Raw genomic sequence first — 25,817 nt, 5'->3', positions numbered from 1 at the left:
GGCACAGAGAAGTTGTGATTTACCCAAAATCACAAAGTAAACAAGTACCAGAGGCAGAATTAGAACCCAGGATCTGTGACTCCCAAGCCCATGTAACTTCCCCAATTAGCAGTCCACCATCATGGTACATGGTTTTAATTTTAGGGTATTTCTTTTGTCTTCCTTCCTTATGGAGCCTCGTTCCCAGCAGCTCCTTTAACATCTGAGACCATTTCTTAGCAGTCTCTTGGGCGTCCTGCTATAATTTACGTGTGAGGAGCATACTTTTGAGCAGCATTCCATTATCTTAGTCTTGCAATTTGATCATAAATGTGGCACATAGATGGTAGTGATTTTTTATGGTATTTTTTAAGTGCTTACTATATGCTAGGCATTGTACTAAGTAGAAGTAGATATAACCTAATCTGATGGGACACAGTCCATGTCCCAAATGGGGTTTACAGTCTTAATGTACATTTTACAGATTAGGCAATTGAGGCACAGAGAAGATAAGTACCTTGCCCAAGATTATACAGCAGACAAATGTAGGAGCAGGGATTAGAACCCGGGTTCTTCTGATTTCCACACTCATGCTTGATCCACTAAACCATTCTGTAACTATTCAAGGTATATTAAAAAAAAAATAAATTACAGTATTTGTTAAGCACTTACTTTGTGTCAGGCACTGTTTTAAGAGCTGGGGTTGACACAGGCAAATCGGGTTGGAAACAGTCCCTCTCCCATGTGCGGCTCAGAGTCTCAATCCCCATTAACAGATGAGGTAACTGAGGCACAGAGTCTCAATCCCCATTAACAGATGAGGTAACTGAGGCACAGAGAAGTGAAATGACTTGCCTAAGGTCACAGAGCCGACATATAGTTGATCGGGATTAGAACCATAACTTTCTAACTCCCAGGCCCATGGTCTATCCACTACACAATTTTGCTTCTCCATTAAATGAGATGGCATACATTTATATTGAAAATTAACTTTATTAAAGGACCTTTATCAAAGAACTACTAGTTTCAGCCACAGAAAAGGAAGAGTGAATCAACAGTTGCCAAAGCAAAACATGTAAATAAAACAATGACACTGTTTTAATTATGCAATCTATGGAATTTACTATCACAGGACGTTAGAGCTCAACATCACAGATGGATATAAAAAAGGAAGATTACAACAATAGAACATCATTACTATGCATGTTAAGGGAGCAGTAATAATAATAATACCAGAACAGTCTCATTATAAATGAATTCAAAAAATTCCATAAACATTATATTATGAATCTTCTTAGCATCTGGGTAAAACAGCTGATCACTATCAATCCTGTTTTTTTTACCAATGAGGTAGAACGAAACAGCCAATGGTGTAATTGAAGTAAAGAGAACACTCGTCTGAATTGTTAAGCAAAAGTTAATTTTAACTTGAAATATTTAGTAAGAAGCCTGGCTACGTTTGTTGACAATTCTGAAGCTAGTGTAAAACTGAGCTTGCTTCCCCTGTTCCTCTCCAGTCTCTTCTTCCTCCAACCCCTTTGACTCTCTCATCCTTCCCAGCAATATTTTAAAAGGAAATCTCTGTCCTAATTTCAAATTTTACCCCCTCCACTTGTACAGCGTGGCTCAGTGGGAAAGATCACGGGCTGGGGAGTCAGAGGTCATGGATTTGAATCCCAGCTCTGCCACTTGTCAGGTGGGTGACTGTGGGTAAGTCACTTCACTTCTCTGTGCCTCAGTTAACTCATCTGTAAAATGGGGATGAAATTTGTGAGCCTCATGTGGGACAATCTGATTACCTGTATCTACCCAGTGTTTAGAACAGTGCTCTGCACATAGTAAGCACTTAACAAATACCAACATTATTATTATTACTTTTTTTCCCATCCCATCTCATCTTATTAAATCATCTTATCTCATCTTTTAAATTATAGTATCTTATCTTATCAAAGCAATTGCCGCCTTCCTCCTTCCCTCCCCATTGACCATCCTCAACCATTCACTTTTCCACAGTTGCTTCCACACTGCTTTTAAGCATGCCCACGTATCCCTGATCCTAAAAAAATAAAAACAAATAAAACCATTCCTTGACCCCACAGCACTTACCAGGTATCAGCCCTTCTCCCAGCTACCATTCGTCTCCCAACTCCTTGAGCAATATGTCTAAACTCACTGAATCTACTTTCTCTTCTCCAATTCTCTTCTCAACTCCCTGCAATCTGGCTTCTGCACCTTTTAGAGAAATGCCCCCCTGTAAAGTCACCAGTCACCTCTTTCTTGCCAAATTCAATGGCCATCACTCCATTCTAGTGTGCTTGACTTTTCTACTATCTTCACACTGTGGCCACTCCCTTCTCCCAGAAATATTAACCAACCCTGGCTTCACCAATATTGTCCCCACCAAGTTCTCCTCCAATTCAGTCTCTTTTGCAGGCACCTCAATCAATTGTATGTACCAAGCATAGTAACTGGGTGTATTCCACTGTACCAAGGAAAGAACAGATTTTAGCAATCCAAATAGAGATGTTTGAAGGCACGAGTAAATGCAAGACTGCAGAGGAGGAGAGAGATAAGGGTTGAAGATGTAGATTTGGGAATCATCCACATAGAGATGGTAGTTAAAGCTATGGGAGTAATTGAGTTCTCTAAGGGAGTTGCTTTAAATGGACCTCCTCTACCACCCACCCTCTATCTATGGGGGTGCCTTGAGGATCAATTCTAGCTCCCTATCCATCCTCCATCTACACCTACTCTCTTGGAGAACTCATTAACACCTAAGGGTTCAACTACCATCTCTATATTGACGATTCCCAAATCTACTCTCCAGCCCTGATCGCTCTCATTAATTCAATAGTATTTATTGAGCAATTACTGTATGCAGAATAGTATACTAATTGTTTGGGAGAGTACAATACAACAATAAACAGAAAAAGGTGAAATCAAGAGTCAGTGAGAAGGTTAGCACTAAAGAAGCAAAGTGTGCAGGCTGGATGGTGGGAGAGAAGTGAGGTGAGGTAGGAGAGGGTAAGGTGGAGGAGTGCTTTAAAGCCAATGGTGAGGAGTTTTTGTTTGTTGCAGAGGTGGATGGGCAACCACTGGAGTTTTTTGAGGAGGATGATGACATGTTCTAAATGATTTTATAGAAAAATGATCTGGGCAGCAGAGTGAAGTATAAACTGGAGCGGGGAGAGACAGGAGGCAGAGAGGTCAGCAAGGAAGCTGATGCAGTAATCCAGGTAGGACAGGATGAGTAATGGTATTAATGTGGAGGCAGTTTGTATGGAGAGGAAAGGGTGGATTTTAGCTACTTTGTGAAGGTGGGACCGACAGGATTTAGTGATGGATTGCATATGAGGGTTGAATGACAGAGAGGAGTGAAGGATATCACCATGTTTGTAGGCTCGTGAGACAGGAAGGATGGTGGTGCCATCTACAGTGATTGGAAAGTCAGGGGGAAGACAGGGTTTGGGTGGGAGGATAAGAAGCTCTGCTTTGGACATGCTAAATTTGAGGTGACGGGAAGACATCCCAGTAGAGATGTCTTGAAAGCAGGAGGAGATGTGAGACTGGAGAAAGGGAGAGAGATTAGAGATAGAGATGTCCTCTGCAGCCTCTTATTTCCTCCTGCCTTCAGGATATCTCTACTCAGATGCTCCGCTGACACCTAAAACTTAACATGTCCAAAATAGAAGAAACTGTCTTCTCACCCAAGTCCTGTCCTCCCTATGACTTTCCATCACTACAGACAGTACCACCATCCTTCTAAAGACAGTATCACAATGCTCCCTGTCTCACAAGCCCATAACCTTAGTGTTATCTTTGACTCATCTCTCTCATTGAACCCAAACATTCAATCTGCTATGAAATCCTGTCATTTCTACTCTCACAAGCCACCCTCCTAAACTGCTACCATGGTGATCCAAACATGGATCACTTCTCACTTTTATTATCACATTAGACTCCTCCCTTACCTCCCTGCCTCCTCTCTCTCTTTCCTCCAGGCCATATACTGCTCTGCTGCCAGGATCATTTTTCTGAGAAAGCTTTCATCCCACAACTCACCACTCCTCAAAAATCTCCAATGATTGCCCATCCATCCCCTCAGTAAATGTAAGTTTATCATCAGCCTTAAAGCACTCAGATCTCTCACTTCTACCTAACCTCACTAATCTCCTACTATAACATCACCCTACTTTCTGTACCTTAATTTCATCTACTCTATCATGACCCCTTGTCCATAATTTTCCTCAATCCTGGAACCTCCGCCCTCTTCATATTCAACCATCCTCCTCTCTGTCTCACCTATATTCTTCACTGTGTTCCCCTTAAACACTCTCATAGTCACCACAGCCCGACAGTACTTATGTAAACCTTCTTATACTATACATTTCTCCTATCCTTTATCTATTTTAATGTCTGTCACCACTTTCACACTGTAAGCTCTTTCTGTCCAGGAAACTCAACTGCCAGTTTTGTCGTACTGTACTTTCCCAAGCACTGGGTACAGTGTTCTGCCCACGGTAAGTACTCAGTGATTACCACTGATTGATTGATTGATGAGTTCCCATGGTTTATGGAGTGACTGAGAATTTCTAATGGTTTCATCCATCTGGGTGTATGGGGGTCAGGTCCTCAAACTCCATTAGCAGGGCTTCTAATGAGGCTGAAAACCTTGAGGGTGTAGCTTCCCAAAACAGCTTATCCAAGATCTCCAGGCCTGGTTCCCAAAATGGGTTCAGAATCCATTCCACCTCCACAGCAACACTTCCACTGCTCTACAACTGACTAAACACAGCTTCATCTGACACTGACATAACAGACATTTGGAAATTCAACGAGCACCCCTTTGTTGTTGTTTTTTTTTCCCTAAACTAAGCCATAAGCTTAGTTCAACGGGAAGGCAAAATTCACAAAATCAAGGATGACAAATTCATCCTTGATAATTTTATTAAGTGAAACCTATGTGGTTGTCATTAAGTTGATCAGTGGCATTCATTGAGTACCTTATACATGCTGGAATTGAACTTAGTGCTTGGGAGAGAGCAACAATAGCATAAAACAATCAAAATTGCAATGGTGAGTAAATATACAATTTCTAGAAATCAACAAAGTATAAATTATTAGAATTGTTTCTAAGGAACATAGACATTGATGGCCTCAGTCCAGAGGATTTACAAAAAAAAAGTTTCAATAGAATATATGTTATAAGAACTTGGAAAATACCAAGAACTCAGTGTTTAATTTTTCTTTTGGTAATCCATGACATGTTATTCTAGGGACCTATCTGTATAGTAACACTGCAGATTTGAGAGGTTGTGGGGATATTTTAATTTATATCAATATTGTTACATTGAAAAATAAGAAGTCTACAGAGTTAAAATAAAAAAATAAAATATTTTTCTTATTTTGTTTTCTGCTCCTTTGTTTTACTTAAAATGGAAGAGGAGAGGAAAAAAAGTTTAACATCTTAAAATTTTCCTTCAATGCTGATTTCTTTAAAGTTCCTCAGCAAAACACCAGCATTTATAGTTTCTTTGCTTATTGAAGAGATACATTGAGTTTACAGTGTGCAGAGCCCTATACTAAGTGCAGAGAAGAGGTATAAGGATATATATATATAAGGATATTGGGGGGTATTGGGGGATATTGGGGAATTGAGGTATAAGGATATATAAGGATATTGGGGAAGCAGCGTGGCTCAGTGGAAAGAGCCTGGGCTTCGGAGTCAGGGGTCATGGGTTCGACTCCCGACTCTGCCACTTGTCAGCTATGTGACTGTGGACAAGTCACTTAACTTCTCTGTGCCTCAGTTACCTCATCTGTAAAATGGGGATTAACTGTGAGCCTCACGTGGGACAACCTGATTACCCTGTATCTACCCCAGTGCTTAGAACAGTGCTCTGCACATAGTAAGTGCTTAACAAATACCAACATTATTATTATTATTATTAATTCAATGCTAGTACCTGCCCTACGTGAGGCTCCTCAATCGACAAGTGAAGGATAGGCAGCTCTTTTGAGAAGCAAAGAACTGACAACAGACAAAAAAGATAAATATAGCAAAAAACAGCTATTTGACAACATGAAAATTATATCACCTCTAGGAGGGAATATTATTTGGGCTCCTCAATATTCCAGGCATGTCTGTCCTAGTTCCAAACCAACATAATCTTCCCAAGCAACCCATTTTAAGCAAGAATTGATCAACTTCCCTTCCAAATCCCCTATCCAACTATTTCAAAACAATTGTTACCATCTATCCATGTCTGAAGTCTGGAACTGTGGCATTATCCTTGACTTCCTTCTCTTCTCTGACTTTCAAACAATCAGCCATATTTATTGATTGCTGACTGTGTGCAGATCACTGTACTGAGCACTTTGGAGACTTTAACAGAGTTGTTAGACATGATAATAGATAATTGCTCTCCCTCACTTCAAAGCCTTATTTAAGGCACATCTCAACTGAGAAGCTTTCCCAGACCAAGCCCTCCTGTCCTCTTTTCCTGCTCCCTTCTGCACCATCCTTATTTGCTCCTTCATTCACTATACTTCCCATCCCCACAGACCATATATATCTGTAATTTATCTATTTATTTATTTAATGTCTGTCTCATGATGACTTTACACATGGACTTCACCAGATGGACTATCTAGAAATCAAATAGACTGTACTATTTAGAGAAAGAGATGGAAGAGTTCTATTTTGGCAGCAAAATCATGGCCTGGAGTTGACTGTGGAAAACATAATGTTCATGTGTAAACACAGGCTAAAGCTTAAAAATATCAATCATGCCTTACAGCTGCCCAAATATGATCTGAAGAATATTCCCCCTGCATTTAAGGATCATGCAAAAATCATATTTGAGGCACTTAACCTCAGAGGAAGGACAAACAGAAATATTATAGCAACATATGTAAAGAAATGGAAGTCAATAACAAATCTGGTGGACAAGATCACTATTTCAGAAGATTAAGGAAGGTAAGAGAACATTTTGTCTTCGGATTGGCTTTATCAAAAGCAAAGGTCAACTGATGAAAAATGATGCTAGTGGAATCAAACAGAGATGGAAGGAATACACACAGGCTATACCAGAAAGATAGCAATATGTGTAAAGTATGTGAAGAAGCTCCTTTTGAATTAGAGCCACTCATCATGAAAAGTGAAATTAGATCAGCTTTACACTGTCATGCCAAAAATAAGGCACCTGGTTTTGACAGGCTTCCTATTGAGGTGTTTCAGGCAGCTGGGAAGGAATCGGTTAAAGTCCTCACCAAATTATATCAACAGGTATAGCTAACCACTCAATGGCCATCTGATTGGAAGAGATCAGTTTATTATACAATACTGAAAAAAGGAGATACGACTAAATGTGACAATTATTGTGCAGCTACCTTGACCTCACATCCCAATAAGGTATTGTTAAAAATTATACAGCATCAAATGGAGACCTACATGGAATTCATTCGTTCAATAGTACTTATTGAGCACTTACTATGTGCAAAGCACTGTACTAAGCACTTGGAATATACAAATCGGTAACAGATAGAGACAGTCCCTGCCCTTTGATGGGCTTACAGTCTAATTGCCGTGAACTGCCCAATGTTCAGCAGGATTCAAGAAAGGATGAGGTTCAAGAGATTTCTGATGTCCACTGAATCATTGAAAGGACAAGAAGCTATCAAAAGGAAGTTAGCATGTGTTTTACTGATTATAGTAAGGCCTTTGCGTGGATCACAAAAAACTCTGGAGCACATTAAGGAAAATGGGCATGCCAGACCATTTAATTGCATTAATACAGAAACTGTATTGCAAATAGGAGGCTATAATGAGAACAGAATATGGAGAAACAGATTGGCCTCCTATTAGTAAGGGTGTAAGATAAGGATGTGTCATATCTCCTAATCTGTTTATCCCTGTAAAGACTGTTGAATTTGTCAAGAAGATCATTGGTGACCTTTGAGAGGGCAGTTTCCATGTAATGTAGGGGACAGAAGCCAGACTGGACATCTCAAGGACAGTACCTCTTAAAGATCAAGGAGAGAATTGGAGAAGAGGAACTGGAGACAACGGGCATAGGCTACTCATTCAAGGAATTTGGAGAGGAATACTAGGAGGGTGATAGGACGATAAATGGAGGGAGCCGTAGGGATCAAGGGAGAATTTTTTTAGGACAGGGAAAACATGAGCATATTTGAAAGCAATGGGGAAAAAGCCATTGGAAAGTGAACAGTCACAATTGAAAACAGTTGTTTTTTCCTCCATATCATATTCAGGATCTGCCTCTGACATTCCATAATAATAATAATAATAAAAATAATGATGTTATTTGTTAAGTGCTTACTATGTGCAAAGCACTGTTCTAAGCTCTATGGTAGATAAAGGGTAATCAGATTGTCCCACTTGGGGCTCACATTTTTTAATCCCCACTTTTACAGATGAGGTAACTGAGGCCCAGAGAAGTTAAATGACTTGCCCAAGGTCACACAGCAGACATGTGGTGGAGTCGGGATTAGAACCCACGACCTCTGACTCCCAAGCCCGTGCTCTTTCCACTAAGCCACACTGCTTCTCCATCTAAACACCCACCACACTGCTTCAGTCTCTTGTCATATTCCATCTTGTCTTCTGTATCAGCCTTCTCATAGGATTTCCTGTGATGGCCAGTCTGGCTGCCCCCTACACTTAGGAGGAAGAAGAAGATAGGAGGGTCACTCCATGGTGCTGTCCCTGGGGGATTTGTAAATATTTATCCAAGCCACTAAGAAGGATCGGTTGAGGAGGAAGGAGGGGAAAGAGGAAGTAGGGGAGCCAGATAGTGGGGGAAAAAGACACGCAGCCATCTTGAGGGTTGCAAATCTTGTGGGCCTGGGAGACAAGGACTCAGCAAAAGCTCTTCCTGTTATCCTGATAAGGCATAGGGCAGAGGGAAGGACTAGGGAGGATCCCGGTTGTCCCACGTGTCCGGGATCCTGGACAATCTGGAAATTATGTTAACATCACTCTCTCCTGTTAGATTGCAAATTCCTCAGAGGAAAGAGCCACATCTATTAACTCTGAAGTATTTTTCAATTCACTTAAGAAAAGTTCTTTGCACAGTACTGATTGACTGAAAGGGAGTGAGTAGGGATGGAAGTGCCCTGGTCATCGGGAAGCCTTTATAGGAGTTGTACTTCTTTGATTCCTTTTGATCCATTCCCTAAACTAGCAACTTGTTTTTTATTTCTTTTATGGTATTTATTATTCATTCATTCATTCAATAGTATTTATTGAGCGCTTACTATGTGCAGAGCACTGTACTAAGCGCTTGGAATGAACAAGTCAGCAACAGATAGAGACAGTCCCTGCCGTTTGACGGGCTTACGGTCTAATCGGGGGAGACGGACAGACAAGAACAATGGCAATAAATAGAGTCAAGGGGAAGAACATCTCGTAAAAACAATGGCAACTAAATAGAATCAAGGCGATGTACATTTCATTAACAAAATAAATAGGGTAATGGAACTATATACAGTTGAGCATTTATTAAGTGCTTACTATGTGCCAAGCACTGTACTAAGTGCTGGGGCAGATACAAATTAATCAGGTTGCAGACAGTACATGTTCATTCATTCAATAGTATTTATTGAGCGCTTACTATGTGCAGACCACTGTACTAAGCGCTTGGGATGAACAAGTCGGCAACAGATAGAGACAGTCCCTGCCGTTTGACGGGCTTACAGTCTAATCGACATGTGACTCACAGTTTCAATCTCCATTTTCCAGATGAGGTAACTGAGGTATACCGAAGTTAAATGATTTGCTCAAGGTCACATGCAAGACAAGTGGCAGAGCTGGGATTAGAACCCAGGTCCTTCTGACTCCAAGGTCCATGCTCTATGGACTAGGTCATGTTGCTTCTCAACTTAATCAGAACTATTAGCAACAAAGTACATTTCATTTTTCAGCACAGGGATGGATTTTTCCACTCAAAGATTGGCAACCAATCAATGTTGAGCACTTACTGTGGGTAGAGCACTGTACTAAGAAATTGGGAGAATACAGAATAATAGAGTGGGTAGGCATGATCCCTCCCCACAAATAATTTATAGATTAAAAGGGGCACAGACATTAAAATATATTACACATAGAGGAAATGGCAGAGGTTAAGAATATGAATGTAACTGCTGTGGGTCTGGGATAGGGTTTCAAAGTGCTTAAGGGGGTAAAGATTGGATAGCATTGGTGACACACAGGGAAGAGCAAATAGAATGGGGAAATGAGGGATTAGTCAGGAAAGATGTCTTGGAGAAGACAATTTAAATAAGTCTTGGAAAATGGGAAAAGTAATCGTTTGTCAGAAAAGAGGTGGGATAAAATATAAGGGAGAGGCAAGCCCACAGTATTTAGCAGTAATTTATACTGTGGGAACTACTCATGACTTTGCAATGTGACACAGTCTGTGTCAGAAGGCCATGCAGAGAATGATTGCTAATATACAATTAGATCCTGATCTAGCAATTTAAACAGACCTGAAAGACCTGAAGATCATTTAATAATTCTGGCTATGAAGAGTAACCGCTCTCTGGAGATTTGGTGATGGTAACTGACAAGCCGGGCCACTTCAAAGGCATCCTGAGAAATTGTTGATATAGGCAAGATGTATCTGCAAAATTGCAAAACAAATCAAGTTTCCTTGACATGGAGGAATAGGGCTCACTGAAGACAGTAACTGTCACTCAAATTTAACGAACAATGAAGATCTAAGGAATAAGGCAGGAAGAACTAAAGCAGCAAGAACGGCATATTAGCTTTTCCTCATAGTCTCACCATGGTAAAAATTGTGTCCTTCAGACCAAATGTACAATAATGATGACAATAATGATAAGCATAATATTTTTTATTAAGTGCATACTAAGTTCCAAGGACGATAGTGTTCTCTTTCAAAGTGGGAGAGAGAACAGGTTTTTAATAATGTTGGTATTTGTTAAGTGCTTACTATACAACAAGCACTGTTCTAAGTGCTGGGGTAGATACAGGGTAATTAGGTTGTCCCACGTGAGGCTCACAGTTTTCATCCCCATTTTACAGATGAGGGAACTGAAGCCCAGAGAAGTTAAGTGACTTGCCTAAGATAACGGAGCAGACAAGTGGCAGAGCTGGAATTACCCATGACCTCTGATTCCCAACCCTGGGCTCTTTCCACTAAGCCACACTGCTTCTTTTCTAATTTAAAAGGGCTTCACTGCTCCCCACCCAGGAATCTCCTCTTGATTTCAATATCCTTAAATGCTGTTTCCATAATAATTATGTGCACGCACGCATGTGTACACACACACACACACACACACACACACTAGCAAAAGCATTACCCTGGAAGGAAGTGATTAAAATACTTGTAGAATGTTACCTGCTCTTACCAAGGAGGACCCAGGGAAATGGACTCTAGGTGTGCTTCATTTGTAAATTGAAATATCCCTCCCAGGCACAGGGCCCTATCTTCATTCCCATTCCAAACCAGCACCAGAAACTTACCACACGGGACCTAACACATGCAGGAGCCAATCTGAGTAGAGAAGAAGGGGAAGCAAAAGGAAGGCAGCTTGTCTGTGGACTATTTAATCCAGAGACAAACATTACAAAGCTTGGACTGGAAGTCCTGCTATGGAGTCTTTCGTTCTGTTCATCCTCAATCCTTCCCTCTTCCTCATCCCTGCTTTCCCTTACCCCTGGCCCAGCCCTGAAGAGGCATCTGTGCTTGTCCTGGGAAGTAGGATAACATTGTAGCAGAGTGCTATCATTAGCAGGGACCCATAGCTGCCCAGGTGACCAGCTCTTCCTACTACCCCCATCTCACTACATTCAAAGATTCCTCCCACAAAATTTCTCTAGTGATTTGAACCTTCCCCCAGTATTTTGTGGTGCACAAAAGTATTGATATTTCAGCTATGTTAGGTAGCAGGATTTTGCATCCAAAATGCAGTATAGGCAGTATGGCCTATTGGAAAGAGGCCAGGTTGGGAGTCAGGAGACCTGGATTCTAATGCCACCTCCCCACTTTGTGACTTTGGGCACTAAGCCACTTAACTTTTCTATGCCTCAGTTTCCTCATGTGCCACTTAGCTGTGTGACTGTGGGCAAGTCACTTAACTTCTCTGTGCCTCAGTTACCTCATCTGTAAAATGGGGATTAACTGTGAGCCTCACGTGGGACAACCTGATGACCCTGTATCTCCCCCAGCACTTAGAACAGTGCTCTGCACATAGTAAGCACTTAACAAATACCAACATTATTATTATTAAATGGGAATTAAATAGCTCTTCTCCCTCCAAGACTGGAAGACCCGTGTGGAACAAGGACTGTGTCAGACTGTATCTACCCCAGCGTTGTTTAGCACAGTACATGGCACACAGTAAGTGCTTTTATAAATACCACTATTATCCTATCTATAGGAAACTATGACTATTTGCACACGGAAATCCACAAGGAAAGTCTTAAAAATTATACAAATGTAAGCATCTATATAAACCTCTCCTCTGGATTTAAATAACTGCATGTTACCTATGATGAGATTTGCTACATCAATTGCAGTGGTCACTCTGACATCATGAGCTTTCAAAGGTTTCCCCTTTTGCTTTCACTACTCTGAATGTCTGGAAGATTTTTTTTATTCTACCTTAGAGCAACACCAGCTCTTTGAAGTCTCTACTCTGAAAGTTTCACTATTTATAACCACCACAAGGCACTCTGTTCTGTATGCCACTGTTGTCTCCTAGTTGCTTTTAGCTATGACACAGTGCTCGAAGAGTCAGGTTACTGGGCTTTTATAGCATTTCTTCTATTGCCCTTATAGACCCCCAATACTTCAACTCATCATCCTGTAGCTGCTCATGAGTTACCCTGATCTGCTTCATTCTCATCAGCATGAATAACATCAGCAGCATTAATTGAAAACATACTGCATACTGAGAATTGTATTAGTCTCTGAGGACCTTACAATACAGCCACCCTGCATGACACAGCTATACTACATTCCTCAGAAATATGGATGTGTAAAGAATGAAGATTTCCTAGAATCTGTCATATTACCAATTGGAACCCCATTCCAAAACCTGTAATAGTAATCATCACTAAACTATTACGTATTTTACATTAAAGCAATTCAAAACATAACACAATACTATAAAAATGTAATATCATTACAGGTCTTTACAGGAGATTGCAGAAGTAGAAGGTTGCTCTGCTAACTGTGATAGGACTTTTTTCAAATTTACTGAAAAATGTGTCCAATTTTTGTGCTGCCTTCATTTCTTCATAAGGATCTTGTAGTAGGCTTACTTCCAAACAGCTCTCCACAGCTGTAAACTCCCACTTACCTTATGTCACTGATCTCCTACTACCACCCATTCTGCTCCTCTAAGCGATCATATTAATTAATTAATTCATTCAATAGTATTTATTGAGTGCTTACTATGTGCAGAGCACTGTACTAAGTGATTGGAATGTACAAATCGGTAACAGATAGAGACAGTCCCTGAATATAGACAGTCCCTGACCTTTGACGGGCTTACAGTCTAAGCGGGGGAGACAGACAGACAAGAACAATAGCAATAAATAGAATCAAGGGGATGAACATCTCATTAAAACAATAGCAAATAAATAGAATCAAGGTGATGTACATCTCATTAACAAAATGAATAGGGTAATGAAAATATATACAGTTGAGCAGACAAGTACAGTGCTGAGGGGATGGGAAGGGAGAGGGGAAGGAGCAGAGGGAAAGGGGGGAAAAGAGGGCTTAACTGAGGAGAGGTGAAGGAGGGGTAGAGGGGGAGCAGAGGGAAAAGGGGAGCTCAGTCTGGGAAGGCCTCTTGGAGGAGGTGAGCTTTAAGTAGGGTTTTGAAGAGGGGAAGAGAATTAGTTTGGCGGAGGTGAGGAGGGAGGGCATTCCAGGACCACGGGAGGACGTGGCCCAGGGGTTGACGGTGGGATAGGTGAGAACGGGGGACAGTGAGGAGGTGGGAGGCAGAGGAGCGGAGCATGCGGGGTGGGCAGTAGAAAGAGAAAAGGGAGGAGAGGTAGGAGGGTGCAAGTGATGGAGAGTCTTGAGGCCTAGAGTGAGAAGTTTCTCTTTTGTGCGGAGGTTGATAGGCAACCACTGGAGGTTTTTAAGAAGGGGAGTGACATGCCCAGAGCGTTTCTGCAGGAAGATGAGCTGGGCAGCGAAGTGAAGAATAGACTGGAGCCGGGAGAGAGAGGAAGAAGGGAGATCAGAGAGAAGTCTGACACAGTAATCTAGTCGGGATATTACGAGAGTCTGTAACAGTAAAATAGCCGTTTGGGTGGAGAGGAAAGGGCGGATCTTGGCAATATTATAAAGGTGAGACCGGCAGGTTTTGGTGACGGATTGGGTGTGTGAGGTGAATGCGAGAGCTGAGTCAAAGATGACACCGAGGTTGCGGGCCTGAGAGACGGGAAGGATGGTCGTACCCGAGTGCTTACTATGTGCAGATCACTGTATTAAGCACTTGGGGAAGTACAATACAGCAGAGTTAGGAGACATATTCCAAGCCCAGAAGGAATGTACAATCTAGAGGGGGAGACAGACAATAAAATAAATTACAGATATGTACATAACACCTGGGGGGGGGGGGGTTTGATGGTGTGATGAATAAAGGCTACAAATCCAAGTGCATGCATGACACAAAGGAATGGAAGTACTGAAAATGAGGGTTTAGTCAGAAAGACCTCTTGGAGGAGGTGTGATTTTATTAGGGCTATGACTGTCTGTCAGATATGAAGGGGGAGGGAGTTCCCAGGCCAGAGAACGAATGTGGGTGAGGGACCAGGCATGAGATAAATGTGATAGAGGTAAGTGAATAGGTTGGCGTTACGGAAGCAAAGTAAGCGTGCTGGGTTACAGCAGAAAAATCAGTGAGGTAACAAAGAACAGGACAAGGTAATTGACAGCTTTAAAGCCAATGGTAAGGAGATTCTGTTTGATGTGGAGGTGTATGGGAAACCACTGGAGGTTCTTGAGGAGTGGGGAAACATGAACTGAATATTTTGGGGGGAAAAATGACCTGGGCAGCAGAGTGAAATATGGACTGGAGTGGGTAGAGACAGGAAACAAGGAGTTTAGCAAGGATGCTAATACAGTCATCAAGGCAGGACAGGATAAAAGCTTGGATCAGTGTGGTAGTAATTTGGATGGGGAAGAAAGGGTAGATTTTAATGATATTGTGAAGGTAGCATTATCAAGATTTGGTAATTGTGAATATGTGGGTTGAATGAAAGAGATGAGTCAAGGAAAGTATCTGGGTTATGGGCTTGTGAGAAAGGGAGGATAGTGGTCAAAATCATGGGGATGACAGGGTTTGGGTGGGAAGAGGGGGAGTTCTGTTTTGGTTATAAGTTGGAAGTGTTAGCCGGACTTCCAAGTAAACATAAACTGGAAATATCAGGGCAAGAGATGTAGATTTGGAACCCATCTACATAGAGATGGAAGTTGAAGTCATGGGAGTAAATGAGTTTTCCAATAGAGTGGATGTAGATGGAGAACAGAAGGAAACCTATAACTGACCCTTGAAGGACATCCACAGTTAGGGGATGGAAGACAGAGGAAGAGTCCATGAAAGAGATTCAGAATGAGTGACCAGTGAGTTAGGTGGAGAACCAGAAGAATGTCAGTGAGGCAAGGTCAGATAAGGTTTCCAGGAAAGGGGGTGGTTCACAGTTTTGAAGCAGCTGACAGGTTTAGAAGGACTAGGATGGAAGCAGGCCCTTTGGATTTGGCCAGAAAGAGATCATTTGTGACCTATGAGAGGTCAATTTCTGTAAAGGGGAAGTGAGCGATAGGCAGACTGGAGAGATAAATGAGGTGTACATCCCCTTGATTCTATTTATCATGATCATGTTGTCTTGTTTTTGTCTGTCTCCCCGATTAGACTGTAAACCCATCATTGGGCAGGGATTGTCTATCTGTTGCCAAATTGTATATACTAATCGCTTAGCACAGTGCTCTGCACATATTAAGCGATCAATAAATACTATTGAATGAATGAATGAATGTATGAATGAATGGATAAAGAAGATAATAGGAGGAGAGGAAATGGAGGCAGTGAGTATAGACAGATAGCTCAAGGAATTTGAAGAAGAACTGTAGGAGATAACCGTGGGTTCCAGGGTCTATTTGTTTTTAAACTAGACAATACATGATAGATGTGATAAATAATACATGATTAAGCACTTTAAAGCCAATGTAACATGATAATTAAACCTTATATACTCTCTATATCTTGACCTGGTCTCCCCCCCCCCCAACCACCAACACCCTCCCTCATGCGTAGTAATGCCTCCTCCTTCATATCTGACAGTCTACCACTCAGACCATTTTCAAAACTTTCATAAAATCTGTGTTGCTTCCCTGATTATGCCCTAACTTCACATACAGGGGAAACAGCATGGCATAGTGGATAGAGCTCGGGACTGGGGTCAGGTCATGAGTTCTAATCCTGGCTCTGCCACGTGTCTGCTGTGTGACATTAGGCAAGTCACTTCACCTGTCTGGGCCTCAGTTACCTCATCTGTAACTTAGGGAATAAGACTGAGAGCCCTATGTTCTCAAACCAATTTGCTTGTATTCACCCCAGCGCTTTGAACAGTACCTGCCACATAGTAAGCACTTAACAAATACCATAAGTATTATCATTTTTATCCTCCCTCCCTTCTGCATCACTTATGCTGTGTCCCCTTAAGCACTTTGAGTCTCACCCTAGCCCCATTGCACTTATGTACAAACCCTTATAGTCTATTTCTCCTATGTGTTATTTATTTTAATGTAATTTATTTACAGCCCTCACCTGTAGACTCTAAGATCCTTGTGGGCAGAGATCACATCTACCAACTCTTATTGTATTGTACTTTCCTAAGCTGTAACTTAGTACAGTATTCTTCACATGGTAAGTGCTCATACCATTGATTGATTGATTGATTGATTGGTAGCACAGTGTGATCAAGGAGGTAGGAGGATTAATCAAGAATGCCTCCTGAATTTACTTTTTAAAAGGGTTTTGGAAGAGTACAAAGAGGTTTACAAAGCAAATGACAGAGGGCATTCCATGCTGTGGGAAGGCATTGGAATAGATAGCAAGAGAACTGAGGGGAAATGACAATTACAGAGTTAATGCTTGGGTGTTCCTGATCCTCCCATCCTCCTGTCTCTCCCCACTTCAGTCTATACTTCACTCTGCTGCCAGGATTATCTTTCTACAGAAACTTTCTGGACATGTCACCCCTCGCCTCAAAATATCTCCAGTGGTTGCCTATCTACCTCCATAACAAGCAAAAACTCCTCACTCTTGGCTTCAAAGCTCTCCATCACCTTGCCCCTTCCTACCTCACCTCCTTTCTTTCCCTCCCAGAGGAGCCCACACACTCCGCTCCTCTGGTGCTAACTGTGCCTTGTTCTCACCTGTCCCGCCCTGGAATGCCCTCACTCTTCAAATCCACCAATCACACTTCCACCCTTTAAAGCCCTACTGAAGCCTCAACTCCTTGAGGAGGCCTTTCCAGACTAATCCCCCTTTTCCTCTGCTTCCCTTCTCCTCCCCATCGCCCTGACTCACTCCCTTTGCTCTACCCCCTCCCTCCCCCACAGCACATAGTACATATGTTCATATTTATAATTCTGTTGATATCAATGATATCTATAATTCTATTTATTGATATTGATGCTATTGATGCCTGTTTACTTGTTTTGATGCCTATCTCTCCCCTTCTAGACTGTGAGCCCATTGTGGGCAGAGATTATCTCTATTTAGAGAAGCAGCGTGGCTCAGTGGAAAGAGCACGGGCTTTGGAGTCAGGGCTCATGAGTTCGAATCCCAGCTCTGCCACTTGTCGGCTGTGTGACTGTGGGCAAGTCACTTAACTTCTCTGTGCCTCAGTTCCCTCATCTGTAAATGGGGATTAAGACTGTGAGCCCCACGTGGGACAACCTGATTCCCCTATGTCTACCCCAGCGCTTAGAACAGTGCTCGGCACATAGTAAGCGCTTAACAAATACCAACATTATTATTATTATTATTATTTGTTGCTTAATTGTACTTTCCAAGAGTTTAGTACAGTGCTCTGCACACAGTAAGCGCTCAATACATATGATTAAATGAATGACTGTTCCATCTAAACTCCCCAAACTGGATTAAAACATAAGAGGGATCCAGTGGATGATTAGTCTGATTTAATTTTTTAATGAAGAAGCAATAGAGAAGACACTGAGAATTTTTGAGTAGAAATGATGTTTCTCAGTGTTTTAGAAAAATGATACAAACTGCTGAACGTAAATAGACTAAAGAGAGAAGAGACTGAGGCAAGCAGTCACCTTGTAATTGGATGTAGTTCAAGTATGAGGTGATGAGATCTTATATTCTGGTGAAGATTTGTAAATGTGGGCGCAAAGATGAGTCACAGTAGGGCCTGGAACTAGGTTGAATGTTAGGAAGTGTTTCCATGGCAGCCACATAGAAATTCCTTCCCTCTTGAAGTAATCCAATTTCAGAACTCCACCTTTCCCCAACCTTTGGTTGTTGGTTTTTTTTTCCTTTTAGCCCTCGCGATTTATCCTACTGAATTCAAACTCTTTTGTAAGTATTTTTTCAATATACAATGAGAAGCAGCTTGGCTTGGATAGAGCACAGGCTTGGGAGTCAGGAGGACCTGGGTTCTAACCCCAACTTTGTGTCGTCTGTGTGTGACTTTGGGAAAGTTATGTAACTTCTTTGTACCTCAGTTACCTTATCTGTAAAATGGAAATTAAGACTGTGAGCCCCAAGTGGCAAATGGCTTGTGTTCAACCTTATTACTTAGCGCTTAGAAGAGTTCCAAGCCGTGTGGCTTAGTGGAAAGAGCCCGGGCTGGGGAGTCAGAGGTGGTGGGTTCTAATTCCGACTCCGCCACTTGTCTGCTGTGTGACCTTGGGCAAGTCTTGACTTTGAGTCTGATCGGGTAGGGTCGGCTCGTCCCCCGACCCTGGTCATCGCCTGCTTATTAACACTATTGTAGTGTGCCTTACTGTAGCATATTGCTATATTTGCGATCTCGCTTTTTATTGTTTATTGTCATCAGATTTTGAATTTGATCAGGTGGCCCCTTAATCGAGTCTACCCCCGACCCTGGTCATCACCCCTTTTATTAACACGACTATATTGTATCATACTGTATCATGTTGCTATATTAGCACCACTGTATTGTATCATATTGTATCATGTTGCTATATTACCGATTTCGTTTATTACTGTTTATTGTTGTCAGTGCTGCCACCCACCTCTCTGGCCTCGCCATGTCCCTCCTCCCCCCCTCCCCCCTCCCGCCCCTTCCTATCCTCCCCTTCCCCTTCCCCTTCCCCTTCCCCTCTCTCGCTCAGCTCTTTCCCGCTCTCTCCTCTGTCTCCTCCCCCCCTCCTCTCTCCCGCCCTAGAACCCCACTTTACCAGCGCTACCCCTCTTCCCCCTCCCCCTATTCTTCCCCCCACCAAACCCCCTCTTCACCCCCTCCCCCCTTCTCTCTTCCCCACCCATGCCCCATCCCAGTCCTCTTGTCCCACCGCCACCCCTCATCCCCCTCTCCTCGTCCAGGGCCCCGCCACCTCCTTCCCATCCAAACCCTCCCCTCCCCCCGCCCTTCCCCCCTCCTCCCCTTGCACCCACAGCTACTTTCAAGTGTGGCCTCTGGAACCCCCGCTCTATTACAGGCAAGCTACCTTTCATCCATGACCTTTTCCTCTCCCGCTCTCTCCTCCTCCTCGCCCTTTCGGAAACGTGGCTCTCTCCCGAAGACACGGTCTCCGCCGCCGCTCTCTCCGGCGGAGGCCTCTCCTTCTCCCACTCCCCCAGACTCACCGGTAAGGGAGGAGGCGTCGGCTTCCTCCTCTCGCCCCGATGCCGCTTCCGCACTATCCCTCCTCCCCCCTCCCTCTCCTTCCCCTCCTTCGAAGCCCATATCATTCGCCTCTACCACCCACTCCAGTTACTTGTCGCCGTCATCTACCGCCCTCCCGGTCCCACCTCCGACTTCTTCAACCACCTTGACCCCTTTCTCACCTTCCTCCTCTCCTTCTCTCTGCCCACTCTGATCCTTGGAGACTTCAACATCCATACGGATGTACCCGACGACTCCTCTGCCGCCCGCCTGCTATCCCTCCTCGACTCTGCCGACCTCCTCCTCCACCATACCGCGCCCACTCACCGACTCGGTCACACCCTCGATCTCGTCATCTCCTACCGCTGCACTATCTCCTCCCTCACCAACTCTGAAATCCCTCTCTCTGACCATAACCTTCTCACCTGCCTCATCTCTCACACTCCCTCCCCCTGCAAATCTTCGCTACTGCCCCACAGAGACCTCCGCTCTCTCGATCCCATCCGTCTTTCCAATAGCATCTCTCCTCACCTCGCCGCCCTGTCCTCTCTTCCCACTCTCGACGATCGGGTCTCTGCTCTCAACTCCACCCTCTCTACTCATCTCGACTCTCTCGCCCCCCTTTCCCTCCGCCGCTCTCGCTCCACTAACCCGCAGCCCTGGATCACCTCCTCCGTCTGCCTCCTACGCTCCTATGCTCGAGCTGCCGAGCGCTGCTGGCGAAAGTCCAAGCACCGAGCCGACCTCACACACTTCAAATTTATCCTTTCCTGCCTTAACTCTGCCCTCTCCTCCGCCAGGCAAAGCTTCTTCTCCTCCCTCATCGACACCCATGCCCGTCACCCCCGCCAATTGTTCCGGACCTTTAACTCTCTCCTGAGGCCCCCTGTTCCTCCCCCTCCCCCATCTCTCACCCCTAATGATCTGGCCACCTATTTCCTCACGAAAATCAACACGATCAGGTCTGAGCTCCCCAAAGTCACCCCTCCGCCTCTCCCCTCCCCCCCAACAACCCCCTCCCCTACTTTCCCATCCTTCCCTGCAGTATCCTCAGAGGAGATCTCCTCCCTCCTCGCAAGTGCCACCCCCTCCACCTGCGCCTCGGACCCCATTCCCTCTCACCTTCTTAAAACCATCGCCTCCTCCCTTCCTTAACTTCTATTTTTAACCACTCAATCTCCAAGGGCTCCTTCCCCTCTGCCTTCAAACACGCCCACGTCTCCCCCATCCTAAAAAAACCCGCTCTTGACCCCACTTCCCCCTCCAGTTATCGTCCTATCTCCCTACTACCCTTCCTTTCCAAAATCTTAGAACGAGTCGTCTACAATCGATGCCTAGAATTCCTTAACTCCCATTCTCTCCTAGACCCCCTCCGATCTGGCTTCCGTCCCCTCCACTCTACCGAGACTGCTCTCTCTAAGGTCACCCATGACCTCCTTCTTGCCAAATCCAATGGCTCCTACTCCATTCTGATCCTCCTTGACCTCTCTGCTGCCTTTGACACTGTCGACCATCCCCTCCTCCTCCATACCTTATCTCACCTTGGCTTCACGGACTCTGTCCTCTCCTGGTTCTCCTCTTACCTCTCTGGCCGATCATTCTCGGTCTCCTACGCTGGAGCCTCCTCCCCCTCCCATCCTTTAACTGTTGGAGTTCCTCAAGGGTCAGTTCTTGGCCCTCTTCTGTTCTCCATTTACACTCACTCCCTCGGTGAACTCATCCACTCTCACGGCTTTGACTACCATCTCTACGCAGATGACACGCAGATCTACATCTCCGCCCCTGTCCTCTCCCCCTCCCTTCGGGCTCGCATCTCCTCCTGCCTCCGGGACGTCTCCACCTGGATGTCGGCCCGCCACCTAAAACTCAACATGAGCAAGACTGAGCTCCTCATCTTCCCTCCCAAGCCCGGTCCGCTCCCAGACTTCTCCATCACCGTGGATGGCACGACCATCCTTCCCATCTCTCAGGCCCGCAATCTCGGTGTCATCCTTGACTCGTCCCTCTCGTTCACCCCACACATCCTATCCGTTACCAAGACCTGCCGGTTTCACCTCTACAATATTGCCAAGATCCGCCCTTTCCTCTCCACCCAAACGGCTACCTTACTATTACGGGCTCTCGTTATATCCCGGCTAGACTACTGTGTCAGCCTTCTCTCTGACCTCCCTTCCTCCTCTCTCGCCCCGCTCCGGTCTATTCTTCACTCCGCTGCCCGGCTCATCTTCCTGCAGAAACGATCTGGGCATGTCACTCCCCTTCTTAAACAACTCCAGTGGTTGCCTATCGACCTCCGCTCCAAACAAAAACTCCTCACTCTAGGCTTCAAGGCTCTCCATCACCTTGCCCCTTCCTACCTCTCCTCCCTTCTCTCTTTCTACCGCCCACCCCGCACGCTCCGCTCCTCTGCCACCCACCTCCTCGCCGTCCCTCGGTCTCGCCTATCCCGCCGTCGACCCCTGGGTCACGTCCTCCCGCGGTCCTGGAACGCCCTCCCTCCTCACCTCCGCCAAACTGATTCTCTTTCCCTCTTCAAAACCTTACTTAAAAATCACCTCCTCCAAGAGGCCTTCCCAGACTGAGCTCCTCTTCCCCCTCTACTCCCTCTGCCATCCCTCCTTTACCTCTCCGCAGCTAAAGCCTCATTTTCCCCTTTTCCCTCTGCTCCTCCACCTCTCCCTTCCCATCCCCACAGCACTGTACCCGTCCGCTCAACTATATATATTTTCGTTACCCTATTTATTTTGTTAATGAATTGTACATCGCCTTGATTCTATTTAGTTGCCATTGTTTTTACGAGATGTTCTTCCCCTTGACGCTGTTTAGTGCCATTGTTCTTGTCTGTCCGTCTCTCCCGATTAGACTGTAAGCCCGTCAAACGGCAGGGACTGTCTCTATCTGTTGCCAACTTGTTCATCCCAAGCGCTTAGTACAGTGCTCTGCACATAGTAAGCGCTCAATAAATACTATTGAATGAATGAATGAATGAATGAAAGTCACTTAACTTCTCTGGGTCTCAGCTATCTCATCTGTAAAAATGGGGATTAAAAATTGTGAGCCCCACATGGGACAATCTGATTACCCTGTATCCACTCCAGCGCTTAGAACAGTGTCCTGCACATAGTAAGCGCTTAACAAACACCATAATTATAATTATAATTATTACATAGTAAACACTTAACAAATACCATTAAAAAAATACAAGATCTCTTTCAATCTTTATTTCTTCCCTTCTTATTTTAGCCCAGTCCATTTTAATACAAATCCCAATTTGAAACTTGAAGGAAATTAAAATTGTTAAATCAGCAAACCTATTGATTAGAATTTAACCCAGAGGAATTTCCATGGGACATTACTGGTTTATCACCCCAATTTGCCCTGGATCACAGATGGCCGCCTTTTGTGAGTGACAACCTCAAGTGAGATATGGGATTTCAGGACAGAGAACGTATTCAGAAAAATTGATTACAGGGCTGGTGTCCTGGACATTCATACTCTCTGGCTCATTCATTCATTCATTCATTCAATTACATTTATTGTAACTGTGTGCAAAGTACGGTCTTAAGTGCTTGGGAGAGTACAATACAACATAGGACAGATTCTCTGCCCACAATTAGCTCACAGTCTAGAGGGAGAGACAGACATTAATATACATAAATAAATTAATTAATAAGTACATATATTCTGTGGGGCAGAAGGGAGGATAAATGAAGGAAGCAACTCAGGATGAGCAGAAGGGAGTGGGAGAAGAGGAAAGGAGGGCTTAGTCAGGGAAGATTCCAGACAGTCATATCCTTGCTGGGCCACAGAATACAGTGAGCAAGTAGTCAGTGGTGAAGCACACTGAAAAGAGAAGAGATGGTCTTCATTCATTCAATCATATTTATTGAGCGCTTACTGCGTGCAAAGTACTCTACTAAGTTCAACCACATAAACCAGTGCCCAGTAGAAGCAGAACTAGAAGGTGAGTATCCTGATTACCAGAGTCATGCTCTATCCACTAGACCAACAAGAGCGATCCTCCAATAATGCTATGATCCCAACCATACTTCTTTCCTCACATGTCCATCAGGATGTCATATAGGATTGAATCAAAGAAATTTTTGTTAACTTTATTTTGTATTAGCATTATCATCAGTGACCATTCTGAAATTAGTTTATGTTAAAATGATTATATAGCTACACAAGTATTTCTATATAGTAAAGTCAATTCTGCTGTAGCACATGGTTTCATTGTTCAATGTAAGTACAGCATGATGAAAGTATTCAGCAAAGTCCTTCCCATATGATTCTGTTCTGATTATAAAGCAAACAGATTTGTTGTATTTACATAAAATGTAAATTCACTGCAGGAAGAATTGGTTATCAGTATGTGTGTAGTCCCAGCCAAGTGTGATGCTATTACACTTCAACCTTTTTCTCTGCACCGAATTGTAAACTACTCCAAGTTTTTGTAACTTTACAGCACTTTAACATAACTAAAAAGCCAAAGTCGATAGCATTCTGTGAGTGATGGATATAACAGCAACACAGAAATATGTCAGTCATGGTACTAACTTCCAACCACCCACTCCTTAACCCAATGTTTCCCATTAAAGAAGGGAAGCCATATAGCATTGTGGAAAGAGCACAGGTTTGGGAGTCAGGACATGAATTATAATCCAGGCTCCCACCATTTTCCTGCTGTATGACCTTGGGCAAGTCTGTTAGTTCTCTGTGCCTCAGTTTTCTCATCTGTAAAATGGGAATTTAATACCTGATCTCCCTCATAATTAGACTGTAAGCTTCACTTGGTACTGGGACACTGTCCAACCTGATTAAAAAGCGGCGTGGCTCAGTAGAAAGAGTCTGGGCTTGGGAGTTAGAGGTCATGGGTTCTAATGCCTGTTCTGTCGCTTGTCAGCTGTGAGATCTTGGGCAAGTTACTTAACTTCTCCGTGCCTCAGTTTCCTCATCTGTAAAATGGGGATGAAGACTGTGAGCCCTACTCGGGACAACCTGATTACCTTGTGTCTACCCCAGCATTTAGAACAATGCTTGGCACATAGTAAGCACTTAACAAATACCAACATTATTATTATTATTATTATCTACTTCTGTGCTTAGTTCAGTACAAGCTCTATAGTAAGCAAAAAACAAATTCCACCATTATTATTATCATTAGGACAACTAAAGCATTTCAGCATAAATTATTGTAACCTCAATTCACCTATGTTGTAGGATTTATTTATTTGTAAACCCCATCCATAAGGACACCTTGTGGTGTGTTCGTTGTCATATAAACTTTGGACAAAATAATAATAGAATAACATTGAGAGTTTTGATAAATCTGTTTAATTAAGACAATACCTGGACTTGGTTCTTTATTATGAACCCTATACATTCTTTTAAACTTTCTGTGAAAAATTTATCTAATGTCAGTCTTATACATATGTCTTCACAGAGTAAAGGATTTAGAAACTTCCCAGTGAATTTGGGCTATTTATGCAATATGCATTTTCTTTCTCAGAAATTTTTCCTTAAATTATTTAGACAACTGATTCAACTTTCTATCTCATTATGCCTAAATAGACACACAAAAGTTCATAGCTCTAAATTGAAGATCTAAAATCCCTGTATCCTCCTGAAATTTTACAAAAAAAATTAAAAAGCAGTAACATAGCTAACCATCTACAATGCCCACTTGGAAGGAACGTAAAAGGAAAATCCCTCTAACAATCTCTTGGCATTGAAAATACTATAGTTCTTACTTTTATCTCTAATGCTCTTATACATTTCAATACTTAGTGGACTGAAAAAAATAAAAATTTCATTATAAGAATATGTAACTATATTTCTTTATTTTTAGTTTCCATCATTCATAATAAATCCAGAATTTAATATAATCAGACAGAATATCAGATTTCTCGGGAAATCATTTGTTTGGATTTCTTGTGATCCACTT

General features: G+C 43.3%; 2 long non-coding RNA genes across 2 annotated transcripts in view; one reads left to right on the top strand and one right to left on the bottom strand.

Annotated features, from left to right (window-relative positions):
* The window catches only part of LOC114810346, a 36,193-nt gene extending 17,778 nt beyond the window's left edge, over nucleotides 1-18,415 (bottom strand). The window contains exons 1-2 of the long non-coding RNA XR_003758047.2: nucleotides 18,339-18,415; nucleotides 10,489-10,622 (exon numbers count right to left, since the gene is read on the bottom strand). This is a non-coding gene — a long non-coding RNA (uncharacterized LOC114810346). The remainder of the gene's footprint in view (nucleotides 1-10,488; nucleotides 10,623-18,338) is intronic.
* An 85-nt stretch (nucleotides 18,416-18,500) lies between these two features.
* Nucleotides 18,501-25,817, top strand: part of LOC120638256 — a 42,953-nt gene continuing 35,636 nt past the window's right edge. The window contains exon 1 of the long non-coding RNA XR_005659823.1: nucleotides 18,501-18,600. This is a non-coding gene — a long non-coding RNA (uncharacterized LOC120638256). The remainder of the gene's footprint in view (nucleotides 18,601-25,817) is intronic.

Source organism: Ornithorhynchus anatinus, chromosome 3 (genome assembly GCF_004115215.2).
Source record: "Ornithorhynchus anatinus isolate Pmale09 chromosome 3, mOrnAna1.pri.v4, whole genome shotgun sequence".
In the NCBI taxonomy this organism is placed as follows: Eukaryota; Metazoa; Chordata; class Mammalia; order Monotremata; family Ornithorhynchidae; genus Ornithorhynchus; species Ornithorhynchus anatinus.
This window is presented reverse-complemented; position numbering and strand designations above follow the sequence as displayed.